Raw genomic sequence first — 14,493 nt, forward strand, 5'->3', positions numbered from 1 at the left:
AGAAAAAGAGAGAGAAAGAGTGAGGGAGAGAGAAGCTTTTAAAAGGATTTTGTCGGTTATTGACTGGTTGCACTCTTCAGCTAATAGCCATTTAAAGATTATGGGCCTGCTGGTGGAAATCAAGGCCTCCATTGTTTGCCTTATTGCATTCTGGCAGATGGGGGCTGACACAACAACACGCAGCATCCCTCCGGGCACACTCGCCGAGCACCGACCCTCCATCAGCAGATCTCCTATTGAACTGGCCCTAATAACTGGCCATGAATTATTAATCCACGTACCATATTGAAGACAGAGAGAGAAGAGGAAAAACAAGGGAGGATTGCGGGCCGGTTGCAGCATGTGATTGGCGTACAGGTGCCAGTCGAAGGAAAAAGGTCCGTTCAAAAGAGTCCCAGGGCGGCCATTTCTCGGAACAGGGAGGACATTCCGATAACTGGCACGGGAAGATAAAATATATATTCATTAAATGTCAGATTGCTGATGAAATGGGTCCGATCCATTAGTGGGTAGCGGAGCGGCCGGTTAATGTTTCCCGGTTGTTCTTGGGTTGGGTGGCTTTTAGTGTTGCTCTGGGTTGCTGCTGGAAACAAGATCACTTGATCTGGAAAATAAAAAAAAAAGTTTGCAAGAGCAAGAGCAGGTGTTGTTCAAAATAAAAAGGAAACACTTTGGAAATCGGAGTCAAATGCACCTGTTGGTGAAACTGAATAACTTTGCTGTGTTTCAAGTCAAGTGAACTTGATCGCTTATTCGCAGTTTATGTGTCCTCTCTCTGCCGGTCAGGTGATTTATTTGCAGGGATTAATTGCTAACTCTGGCAGGACTCACTTCTCTTTTAAGCTGCCACATAAAGTGCTGGCTGGCAGATTTTGTCAAAGAGTGTCTGTAAATAATTTTTTTTTTTATTCTAAGGACAGTTCAGACAGTGCCAGATATGTTTTCAGTCCTTAAAAAAATCTCTCTTTTTTTTGAAGAGCTATTTGTGGCAACCCTCACCCATCTGGCGCTCCCTGTAAAGTGTGTCAACAAACATGGAGTACAGTTTGCAAGCTCTGTTTGGCCTGGGGTCTGTTGGCAATACTTAGTCACGAAGAGACGCCAAGAAGAGACATGTCAAAACATGTCAAATTCACTGTGATATACAATATATATGGGCTGTAATACAAACCGCACTGACAGAAACTTCTGTACAGTCTTATCTGATCTTTATTTTGACTTGCAAAAGTCTTTAAATAAGTATTTATTGAGTTCCTAAAATGCCAAATGTTGTCTTTCTCTGCAGCTTTTGGTTGTTTTCAGTGAGATATCAGGGATGATTAGCAGCAGAAAAAAAACAGCAAAGGATTTTTATTATTTTCTACTTTCTCTGTGTCTGAACAATAAGACTTCAGATTAGCCTTTTGGCTCTGTTAGGCCTATACAACTGGTTAGCATTTGGAATTTTTCCATCTGTTTTTTGTTTTTTGAGTGTGTCAGCCGCAAGCTCCCAGTGAATTAAAAAGCCTTTGGCAGGGCTGTTCTCACTTCCCGTTGATTTAAAATGAAGTCTACCCAGCGCCTGATGAATTGAATTTCCTGTGTCAAAAGCCTACGATTTCAAAGAAAATAATGAACAACGCCCGAAGAATCCCCTTTCAGATTTCATTATGAGGGAGAGGTTCTAATTGCAAGGAAATTAAATTTCCATTGCTTTCTCTTTCTATGAGTTACTCGGCTGCCGCTGAAGATGTGGTGAGGTTTGTTTCACTTTGACGCTTTGTATCCTTTTAAAAGCCAATCATCTCATGTTAACCAAAACCATAACAGGAATAATATAATCAGCTTGTATCAAACAGAAGATTAATGTGTCATTCTTTTGCAGCTGACCAGTCGGTCGGTGGACGATGAAAGCTGCTGTAGGCTCACAACATCAAAGAGACGCAGAGATGAGTCTTCCCTCATCTCTCTGCCTGAAAGCTGCTCCTTGGATGAGTGCCCCCATTTCATCAGATGCAAAGACATCAAGAGCATGAAGGAAAACTGCAATAAGCACCTGAAAGAGAGCCAAAAGTGAAGACAAATAGACTTGGATTTGTTCCACTGCAACTGTTCCATTGCTTGCAGTAATACCTCCAATTAAGGAAACTATAAACTCTTAGAAGCATGCGTCATTTTCATATACAAAGTTCACATTTGTGTCTTGGACAATACATTTGACAACAGTAAATGCATTTTCTGCTCATTAACAAAAACAACAGCAGTTGCGGCTGTACAAAAACATCATAAGAGTAATTTCCTATATGGATTTTCCTGAGGAAAGATCTACCTGACACAACAGATGTAAAACTTTGACAACATGTTCAGTGACTTCCGTAATCAGCAGAGACGAACAAATGGGACAAAAAGGAAAATGTGGTTACTATAACATTAAAGTTATTCTTATTTTGCTCTTTTTGATGGAGACGTTGGATAAGAGTGTCAGTAATGTTTATTATTTAATGTTGTAAGACGCAAGAAATTCTTGAAGATAGAGGAAAGTGAGGAGATCCACACTTTTCCCAGGGTTTTCTATGAATTAGCGGAGGAGAAGTGGGCTGAGCTGGACCATACCATGTGAGGTTTCGTCAAAAGAGGAAGCCAGAGTTCATATTGTGTTTACAGATAGATGGGCGTAGTTTGGCATAAACCATGAATGGGCAGGAAGCGGAAAAACATGATGCGACTTTACAACATCCAAGATTGAAGAAAGCTTTACGAATGTTTATTTTCCTAATATCAGGGTTTGAAGTTTCGTCATTCTTCAAGAGCATCCGCTCCAATCTATAAACATCGGATGTTCAAATACTGTACTAAATTGTTTTCACCTGCTTGTCAAACTGAGGAAGTATAATGCAAAAAGAGACATTAAAAAGAATGATAGAAAGAAAGCGTGTGGAAAAGAGAAGCAGAAAAAAACAAGCTAATTTCCTCTTTATCTCCCTTTTTCCTCCACAGTCTTATAAAATACTTCAGCAACTGAACTTTCACTGCTACTGTACATCTCTGGCACCAACACTCAGTCATCATTCAGCACTGAGACTAATGTATTTTACTTACCATAAAACAAATCACCTTGTTACCTTTTTACTTAACGTGTCTTTCAACGAGGCTCAGCTGTAAAGTGTTGAATTTAAAGGAACTTGTAATTGTTTGGCTAAAACGCCACTGTTTTCAATGGAGTCAAGTAGGTGGATAACTTCAATAATATTCAATATTTTCACAGCAGTCATCAGTTTGACTAAGTAAGTACTCTATTATACATACAATATGCTAAATTTTTTGTCATTGTACACCTCTGCATTGTCCTTAACTTACCTGCCTGGTTCAATAAGATTAAAATAAGTAAAATGTGTGTTTGTGTATAAGAGGCTATAGGAGGCCTGAGCAACTGGTGATTACCTCATTGAATATTCACCGCAAGCACATAAGAAGTGTACCTTTGACGTTCAGACAGGATAATAATGGTGTTGCTAATAAATCATCAGCACACAAAAGTGAAAGCCTTGAAATGAGCTTAATCGTGTGCCATGACACAATTATATGGGTGAACACAGTGTGTGTGAGAGAGAAATGTGAGAGTGAAGAGAAAGAGGGAAGGAAAACGCCTGCAGGCAGAGAATGAATGGGACGTGGAAATGGGGAGGGAGAGTGAGGGGAGAGGGGGGGGGCAAACAGAGAGCAGGTCAAAATGAACACCATCTGGGTACATGAAAGGCAGGTGGGGGGGGGGGGGGGGGGGTGAAGCAAAACAAAAGCACCAGCGCTGCCAGCATGTAAGCCAGCAACGCCACAACACCGCCACCTTCCACACTATAACCCCCTTCCGCAAATCAGGTGGAAGAGGACTACTGGAGCTTGCCATCACTCATGCAGCACCCCCCCCCCCCCCCCCCCCCCTCTCTTCTCTTATCCCCATGTGGGTTCAGATCATTGCCAAAGGAGCCACAGGCCACTTGCAGGCTGACAGTCAGCTCCTCTAATGGGCCTGGCTGTTTATTTTGTACCGCTTGGAAGTGGATTAGCTGGAGGTAATTATGGTTAATGATCTGCCCGCCTCACCCCGCTGATCTGTAGTCACCCGTTTGCTTGGCTAGTGCAGTGTATAGCCGCCGGCACCATTAATATGGGATAATGTTACCTATTAGAGCTACAAAAGGGAAAGGGGAGATGGAGATTTGTCAGATGGATCTGAGTGTGAAGGGTTTCAGAGAGAAATGACGTGAATCCATTTTGGAGTGGAAGTGATGTTCACTGAGGTTCAAGGAGCTTTTCAAATTACAATTTGATTAGGTCCTCTGACATGTTGTTGTTTTGTAAGAAAAGGCCTCAGAGCAAAGGCTATTAACTTTGCGATTAACTTTGTTGAGATACTCCACAATGGGATTTAGTTTGAAAGGAGCACTCATGTTTGTCATAAGTGGTGGATGTCTTAATTCAGTCAAAACATTTGCTGAGATGAATCTGTTTTTGACTTTTGCTACTTTTATGTTCCAGCAGGGTTACAACATGTCAGTCGGTGGCATGATCTTGCTTATTGGATATAAATTAAGACCATCACATGTGCTGATAAACTGTGTATTTGAAACTAACTCAAACTAATCCAGACTTCTCTTTTTATCTGTATCCCAAATCCAACATATTTTTGTGTTCTCAGTTTCTCAGACTTAAACCCGTTTAATGCAGGGAGATCATTATTATTTTCATGATATTTCTCCACAACTCTCAGCAGGAAACAGCCCTGTTTTCAGCTTTATGACAAAGCATTTTTTGGATGATCCAACAGGGTTTAAATTGTTTATTCAGTGTAAAATGTAGAAGAATGTTCCCAATCCATAAAGGAGCACTTATCCTTCAGTTTATCTGAAAAACTCAGCACAGCAGCAAAATGTTACTGTTTTTCTCAGGCCTACATATTAAACATCTCGGTGCTTTATTAAATTTTTTTATGAAAATTAAGGGGAGGGGCAATTTTGTACTTTTTGAACTTTTTGAAATGTCATGAAAGGCAATTAAACAAGCAGATCTTGTTTTTTTTTTTTTATTCATCCATTCATTTCACAATTTGCCAATAACCTTCACCTTAGAAACCTTAGAAATGTATTTTTCTAGCTGGTGTTCAATGCTTACTGCAGACAGGTGTCATTCCCATCATGTTGGCAAGCTCTTATACTCACACATTGGTTTGTGATGTTTGGCATGTACCTGTGAAACTAACTGGTTGACTGGGAAATAAAGTTTGATTGAACAGGATTTCCTTTAAATTATTATTTTTTTTTATTATGATGGCTTTTGATGCAGACACTTAAAGTCTAACCAAAGCGGAACCACTGTCATTAAAAATTAACCAAACGTAATATGGATTCCTTTTTAAGAAATGCTGTGTCAGTTGTCTATATCAGTATATTTCAAGGATGTTGGCAACATAGAAAGAAAATCCATAAAGGAGGAATTTTCATTAGTCATGAATAAAATAAACACAATAAAAATCAAGTCACAACACGTAAATACTGGTTAAATTAACAATGAAGTAACAAGGGCACAACAAGAGGGTTTTTTTTTAACCCTGATGTTTAATGGGATGTTGTTAACTGTTACATTTAAGAGTAAAATTAAATCAGGAAATGCTTCTCAGTTATGGTCAATGTAATTCATGGTCATCCTAAACACTTTAACCTCATATTGCAGCATTATATATATTATGGGAATGTGAGACCTTTCAAACGAAACATGCACACATACACACACACACACACACACACACAGACACACACATATAGACCGTCAGTCAAGTAAACCAGCTGAGAGCGACATCAAAAAAATGACTTCTTGTGCTGCCCACTTTTTTTTTTCACATTTATCCATCTTGAAAATGCACCAGTAATAGCAACAAAGTGGTTTTCCCCCCCAAAATGAAGTTTTACTTAATCAAATCAAGGGTCAGAGAAACATATCTTCGCGTGAAAAGGACAGGACACATCAGGGTTAAACCGATTACGTCCTGTTAAACAGGCATTTCAGAGTCTCCATCTCAGACACATTTTCCTGCCTTTTCCAGTAATTTTTGAAAGCCTTCAAGCTGTAATAAAATATCACTTTTTGTGCATTTGTGCATTAAACACTCTTGGTCTCATTGCATTTTTCTGATGATAATCACATTTGCCCCGAACCCTCCCCCTGGTTTATTCCCATCTCCCCTTTTAAAGCACTTTGCTCCTCTTTCAGAGAAGATGACACTGACTCGGGGTGGAGGGAGAGGAGGGGAGGGGGAGGGTGCAGGAGGGTTTTGTCTAACGGTTCCAAATAGAAAGCTCTAGCTGGGGCCTCGTTCTGTAGGTTACGTGGCGTCACGTCTCGATTTGTCTGAGCTTGAGAACAGCCCCCACCGCCGCCGCCACCCTCTCAGGGACCCTCGTAAAGTGCTCTGATGCTTCATAATGCAGATCATTACCCAGAATGCTGTGGAAGACCCCAAGTCCCCACTTAGATGCGGAGCCTCCCAGAGCCCCCGCCGTGTTATGTATCCCTGCAGATCCCCCGCAGACGCTCTGATTGTCCATTCCTGCCTTCCGTCGCCTTGCAAGCAGCAGGGTTTATTGACACTAAGTTGCCCCCACAAGGCGGTGTTAATACGCACGACAAAGACGTTTCTTCTCCTCTGTGTCAACCTGAAGGTGCTTATAAGCCGGAGGTTATTGAAACACAGAGCCATAAAGCTAACGGAGATATGACTTAAGATGTAATTGCACCAGGTGACCGATGCATGAGTGCAATCAAGTCATAGGCAATGATTTCAAAACAAGAACAAGAGGCTGTGAAGCAGGCAGGGAGGCGAGGCCTTACGAAGCTCCCGACTGATGCAGACAGTAGGGGTGAGGTGATGGGAGTGTCAGCGTTCACAGCAGCAGCAGCACAGTCTCAGGTTTGACTCTGAGTTTGAAAATACTTCTGTGATGTGTTAGACTTTTCTCTGTCTTCAACCTAGTTTGTCTCAGATTATATTGACTATGGACTTATAACTTAGCATGTTTGCAAGATAAGTCATTTTGAATAACTGATGTGTTATTCACAACTTCTTGTGCGGCAAGTAATTGGCCAAGTTGATGCACAATAATGCTTTAAAAATGTCTTTTTGTACTTCTAAAATTATTTTATTGGTGTTTTGCTGTTGTTTGTTTGTTGCTCCAAAACATAACACTGTAATGCTTAAAGCATTCACCATTTTTGAAATAGGAACAAAAAATTGCTCATTTCTTTTGTCAAGCTCCTAGCAACAATGTTCTTGTGACTTAAACTACTTGGAGCTTCATGCTTACCCCACTTTCCATGTCAATAATATACAACCTCATGAGTTCCATTTGAAGGCAGCATTGTTTTAGCCTGCTCAGACTGAATTGCCATTTTACTTTTTTCACATTGATCAGAAAAATATGTTGATTCAAGACTTGTTATTTCTGTTTTCATGAATGTAGCTAGGTAGTTATGTAGGAAAATAGCGTACCCATTCTTAACTCCCCCTACTAATCTCATATTGGAGATGTGGGCAGAGATTCAGAAGTCTGGAACAAGGCTGGTGATATTTTCCACATTGTTTAATTTAGTCAGTTAAGCATATGACGTGGCACTCAACTGCTCTATACTTTTAGTTTGATTTTGAAATAGAGCTCCTGCACAGACAGCGGATCTGCATCTATGTACTTGCAAAAGTTCTTATCCAGTTTCATCCCAAACTCCCATAAAATTCCACCCTAAGTGACCTCTAGTTTACCTCTAACGTAGAAATTAGGTGTGTGCAAAGCCTTAACCCCTCTGGCTGTGGCAGTCTACAACAGATTTCTGTGTGTATGTGTGTGTGTGTGTGTGTGTGTGTGTGTGTGTGTGTGTGTGTGTGTGTGTGTGTGTGTGTGTGTCATGATATGCATGGAAAACCAAAAATTGTAAGTAACTACAAAATAGTGTATTGTGACCATGGGGTAAAAATGTTTAAGAGTCTGATTTAACAGTAGCTTGTGTTGAGTGTAGAAATAGTCCTCAGAAAATTCAATGAAAATCACTAAAAATAAGAATGACATAAGCAATATGTAAAATGAAAGCAGTTTTAATATATAAATATGATATTGAACTATATAGAGTCCAGAAGAAACAGTTGATCCTATGTGTTCTGAGAAGCCTGAATGTTTCTGGAAGGTATTAGGTATCTGGAAGATATCAGATATTTTTGAGGATACAATTATGTGGGCCTCTATCGCATGAGTATTCACGCTGTCCTCAAGCAATCATTTATTCATCCACACAATTAGAAAAAACACAGCCGCTGTTTTATTAACTCTTTCCCTACCTGGCCACTGTCGAGCGAGCACAAAGAGGGCTTCAGGTGTTGAGAGAGAGAGAGAGAGAGGAAAAAAAAAAAGGGGGGGAGGAGTGGATTTAATGAAAGCTCTGGCATCTGTATCCGATTCATCTTGTCAACGTTGCACTGCCATCTCTGCCCCAAACCAAACCCCCAGCATGCCTTGCCAACCACTTTAATTACTTTTTCCTTTTTGCGAGGAATGGCGACCCGCAGAATTGACAGACAGGTGCAGCGATCCTGATTAATTAAAATAATAAAGACCGGGAGAGGACGAGGAGGGGGAATATCAATGCGTGGACAACTTCTCTTGATGGGCAAGCGGTGAGGGGACGTCAGACTGGGGAGGGAACATTGATTTACTTTGTGACAACAGGGTGGCCTTTGGGCTTGACAGGGCTATATGGAAGAAAAGCAGAGAGTAGGAGGGCGGGGGGAAGGTAGGGTCTCTGTCCCATTCACATCCTCAGGGCCTCAGTTTAGCTCCCAGTGCGGGGACATGAAAATCCCTGGTGCCTCAGCAGCTGCAGTGTCCCGCTCTGAAAAATGCTGGTGCCATCACACCTATCAACATGAGATGGAGTTAATAAAAACCACCTCCTGGGATTCATCAGCTCTAATAGCCATATTTTATTTCACCAGCCAAAGGAAACATCTTTTTGAATGATAAGCCCTGAGAGAGTCCATTCTTATTGTCCTTTCACTTCCTCTTTACATATTGATATCACATAATGTTGTGGATGGTATAGTGGACTCAGAGAGACATAAAAAAGAAATTATGAGACATACAGTAGTTTGACTCAAATGAGCTGAAAACTATTATTATTAACTACTATACTAAATAAAATCATAGGAATATATAAATAATAAAATAATTTTGTTTACAGCCACCAATATGTGATCGCAACATTTCTCACACAGCACAACTATTTTTAAGGAGCCACATACAGCTTCTACAGTACGTCAGCATTTCATCAGGAGCGGCAAGGGGACACTCGCAGTAACATCCACCCATATTGTGGGGTTGAAACGTGAGAAGTGTAAGTTTGTGTGTGTGAAAGCTGACCTGTAGTGCCCACATCCTCAAGCTGACACTTTAGAGCTGCTCTGTCTCAGCTGAGCGTGTCAGAACAACAGAGATGTGGAAAAGACCGGCATGTTTACCACCTCTCTGTGAAATCAAATACAAGCTGCTAGCATGCGCGCAACCTTGTGAAAAGGAACAGACTGAGTCACTCACCCTTTCAAAAGTTGCTCTGATATATTGCAGAAATGTGCAAAGAAAAGCCTTCTAAAATGTCTCTTTGGTTTGTTTTCACGGGTTCATGCAAGTAAACTGAGCAGCTACCTGTATATGTTTTAAAACTGTTATAATCTTTGTGTGTGTTTAAGTTTTTGGAATCAAATCAGCAAAATAATCAGTGTTAAACCCCTCCAGATATAATAATCTCCACTTATAGTATATCACCATTAACTTACACAGTGTGGTCCTGTGTAGCTCATCTGGTACAGCATGGTACTGACATGCTTCTGCACAGGGGTTTCTCTCCCATGCTAACAAAAAATGTGAGGAATTCACAATACTGTAAAGCTTTTTGCAATGGTGCTAAGTAACCAAGTGCTTTTACTCAAGTCTTACGCTTTTTTTTTTCAAATTTGAGGTATTTGTATTTTACTTGTTTCCTTTCACGTCCAGTATTTACTCAAATATATTTCAGTGGAAATATGATACTTTTTACTCCACAACGTTTATTTGACAGTTATAGTTATATGCTGCTTTGATTAAGATAGATTTAGCTTCTAAAATTTTATGCATTGCTATAGATAAAACTACCTAAATATATATATATATATATATAACTGTATACAGCTGCAGGTCCACCTCAACCACCTGCAACATTAAAATGCAGCTTACATGTTAATGAGAACTTTTTGATGATTGAGTATATTGTTATTATTTTGCTGATAATCCTTGTACTTTTTCTTTAGTAAACTTTTGAATGAGGAACATTCACTAATGACGGATTATTCTTACATTCTGGTATTATCTGTACTGAAGTCAAGTATCTAAATACTTCTTCCCTTTACATGCCTTTTGGGTAACTATCCACCAACAACAATATAAGCCACATGTCATTCATGCTGACTGGTGTCTTCCCAGCTGAAATCTGTGTTAGAAATAAGAACATCAGTGGGTCTTGGCAACTGAGAGCGTTATACGCCACCTTATGGACAAATGATGCCGAGCATGTTCAGTGATGCCAGTCACAGTTCACTGAGAGCAGCTGTGTAGGATCATGATGACTGATGGTAACCACTGACTGCTTTAGAATAAATTTAGTTTTTTCTCACAGTAAGAACCTTTTTTTTCTGCCTAAGATATTTTTTCTTCTTCTTTCATTCTAGCTATCGTACATGTTTCTCGCTCAATGGATAATCTAGGGATGTTTAGGGGATAGTGATGGTTATATCGCATTCCTTGTCTTAATAAATAAGTGAGTGACTTTTGAGGTCATGATATATATCAATACATCCTTTAAGTGAAAATCTGGCCTGTAGATGTTATGAGAATGTTTGTTTGTATTCAGTAGAAGCTGCAAGCTGCTTTTCTTTTAGACTTTCAGAAAGAAAGTCTAAATGAAATAAGACCTAATTTAGTATCATTAAATTAGTTTAATAATAATACAGTTCCACATATTTTCTTCCTTAACAAGGGGATAATGCTATGCTTTAAAAGAGAAGAAATTGATTTTCAGTGTGCTTATCAATGCAACAAAGTTAGAAGCTCTCAAAGTAGCTGGCTATTTGATATATTCATAATCAACTGCACTGATGTACTGCGTAACGTTCTTAAACGGCGATGGATCTGGCAGGAAATGAAACATATTCGATTGGCTTTCTGCTTCGTGTCTGAAGATTGGCTGCTTTGTTTCCTTTTGATTGGTCAATTAAAAGTGCACTTCCACTTTTGAAGCCTGGACCCATTACAGAAAGTAATTTCAAGAGCCAAGCTGTTTGCCCTGCACTGTCTGCTACGAGGAATTCCCTCTCCACTTTGCCGAAGTCAGGCTCGGAGAGAGAGAGTTGGTAATATTAGCTCCCGTTTTATTGAGAGATCCATTAATCGTAGCCTTCTGCCGCTGACCCCTTGACTCCTGCTGACCTCAGGACATCATGTTACCAGCCGAGCAAACTAGAGTTAAAGGCGGAGGGGCAGGCCATGATCTCCCAAAAAACACATTTCCAGCAGCTTACTGGTTTTTCTATGTTGGTTTACATTTGTCCCACTTCTCACAGTAGCACAATATGTGTTATTATTAGTGAGACATGGCTGAGACATGGTGTGCATCTGAAAAAAAAAATTGTTTCCTCTTAATCTTTCACTGTATTGTTTACAGTGCTTTTAATGAGTCTCAAGGGCCTGAGGATCAAGCAACTTCACCAAGCATGAAAATGTTACTTAAAACATTGAAGTAATTAAAGATAAACTGTGATGTCTGTGTTGTGTGAATATGTATTGTCATTATGATGTCAAAAAAGTCTTTATGCAGAGAATGTACCTATTTTTTACCCCATTGGTGCTCATATTTGTTTGAAATTCCACAATGCTTTTTCATCTCAAGATATCACATACCATGACACTTAGAGTACGTGACAATGTAAACCTTAATTTCAAGATGGAAAAGTAAAATCCAAACAGTAGTAATTTGATTTTTAGAAGAGAAGCTTCTGACAGTTTGGTTTTGTCTCTGTGTGTTTTGTTATTATTTTGTTAATATTTCCCTTAAGACAGGGAAGCATGACAGGGATTAATAATGCTCTTTTTTTTATCTTTTAACTTTTGAAATCATACAGTGGACTGCTTTAACAAGTCTCAATATCCAAAATGTCACTGAAATGTCAACACCTTTATGACCATGAAAAAAAAAATGTTAATTTAAGAAAACAACAAAACAAAACTGCAGTTCTGTGTTTTTGCTCAGCAGCAGCTCAGCGTTGCATCTGTGTCTGCTTAAATTAACACACAGAAGGTGTCGCTGTCTGGTAGACAACAAATCCTTTTCCAGAGAGCTGTTTGATAGCAAAAAACATTAGGCAGCATGAAGAGCACGTGCATTAGGCAATGGAAAAAACATCCAGCCAGGTGGGGTTATGTACAGTAATATACCCACATTAAGTACCTTACTTATCTAATGCTACCATTAAGTAGGCCACGTCTTTACCAGTAGCATAGAATTTCATTGAAATAATCCTGACATGACTGCAAGGACTGTGTGCAAATTATGCTAATAATATGTGTTGACAATGTGAACCTTTTATAGAATATGAGCGCTGTTTCATTTCCAGTTCCCTGACAAGCTATTTTTAAAGATGATCGCTGAATACATTTATTGCAGCTTTATGATGGGTCATTTAGGAAGTATCATTCCTCCAGTACTTTACAGAATCTCTTTATCAGCTGTCGAGCGCCCCACAATAGAAGACTTGTGTAACTTTATATACGCCTTTGTCTGATGGCTACATAAACTGCACTCTGCCTGTTTTCGCCAGCCAAGGCCTGGGCCCAGGACGGGCGTTGAAAGCAAATACCTGATTGTATTAGTGTCTCCCCTTTAAGCTGTTGTCACCTAGCTGACCGATTATGGGCAATTACCTGCTCTGTCGGAATCCTAGCCGAATAGATTGAATTCAGATTGATTTTTGCCCAGGAAAGAGAAGGGAATTTAAAGCCTTTTTTAATTGGGTATTTGGTGTGTGCTGATCTGAACACCGTGGCCTTCCCGAGGGATCCTTTATGGGCCAATAATGGCATTGGAGTGGGGGGGTGCTGCAGTCTCGTCTGCCGACTACCTCCCAAGGCCATAACCCTGCATTTGCTCTGAGTGCTTTTCTATTATGCATTGATAGTTGAGCATCAATCAATAAGAAGGGAAACAGAAAACCCAGCGAAACCAACTTCTTAAGTGTAAAATGCCTCTTAATACCCGGGGCCTTTCAAACAACTTAACCTGGACGCTTTTTACTCTCGCCCTTCCTCCCTCTGCTCTTTGAGGGACACTTACCGGCGCCTGGCGACACAATGTTTTATTTAGGAGGGCTGGAAATGTGCAGCTCTCAGGTGAAAATGCACCGCAACCCTCTGGTTATACCTCGGCAATACATCACTGTGTGTGTGCATGTGTGTACGCAGAGTACAGAAGCAAAACAGATCATTGCATTTCCATTAAACTTGCATGTTTTGTTCTTCTCCTGTTTTGGAATACCTCACTGACAAAAGACTGAAAACATATCAACAAAGTAAAACAGGCAACCGCCTTTCATTGACTGGGTTTGTTAGATTTTGCTGCAAATTGTGACCATCCTCAAGGTTGATAAGGTCAGCAGAAACCCAGTTGATCATATTATGAATGTCTTGAAATCAAATCCAACAAATGATTTAAAGATGATACTGAAAAGATGGCTTCTTTACATGAACTTTGCAGTAGGTTGAAACAGCAACAGAATCACCTTTCACATCACCAATGCCACAGTTTGCTAAACTGGGATGATTCCGGGAAGGAAAAGGGAGAGAAACTACGTCTAACCCACAGATAAGAGGAGTGGTGGGGATCAGACCCCCTCGGTGGAAGCGATAAGAGGGAGACAGTCACAGCAATGGCCAGCCACATAATACACAAGCCCACCTCCAGCCGTCTAAATCTCCTATCAGCACCAGTCCCCACCGGCCTGCCTGTCACCACTAATGCACCTTTTCCTATAGGACGAAGCCCCAGATGCAGTAAGGTTATCTGGGGCTTTGCGGAATTTCTCGGAATTGGCAAGTTCACCTTTCCTTTAGTCCAGATGACAGCAGATGATACAGCTGGGGAGGATCGATTGCTGGTTGCACTGCGTGTCTTTGTTCGACATCTTCGATCTTCATCAGCTGCTGATTGCTGTTTTTATATACCAACAGGTTAGGATGTAGGTGCTGGATTTTAAAGCTGTTGTGAATTTTAGAATGACAGAGAAAATGAAAATGTCCACATTGTAGTGATTTTTAATTGCATCAGCAAGCATGAGGGAAAGGAATTTTTCCTGTACCTGTCTTTGGTGACATTATAGCCTTGAGTCTTCCATTAAAA

The sequence above is a fragment of the Thunnus maccoyii genome, chromosome 8 (genome assembly GCF_910596095.1).
Source record: "Thunnus maccoyii chromosome 8, fThuMac1.1, whole genome shotgun sequence".
NCBI lineage: Eukaryota > Metazoa > Chordata > Actinopteri > Scombriformes > Scombridae > Thunnus > Thunnus maccoyii.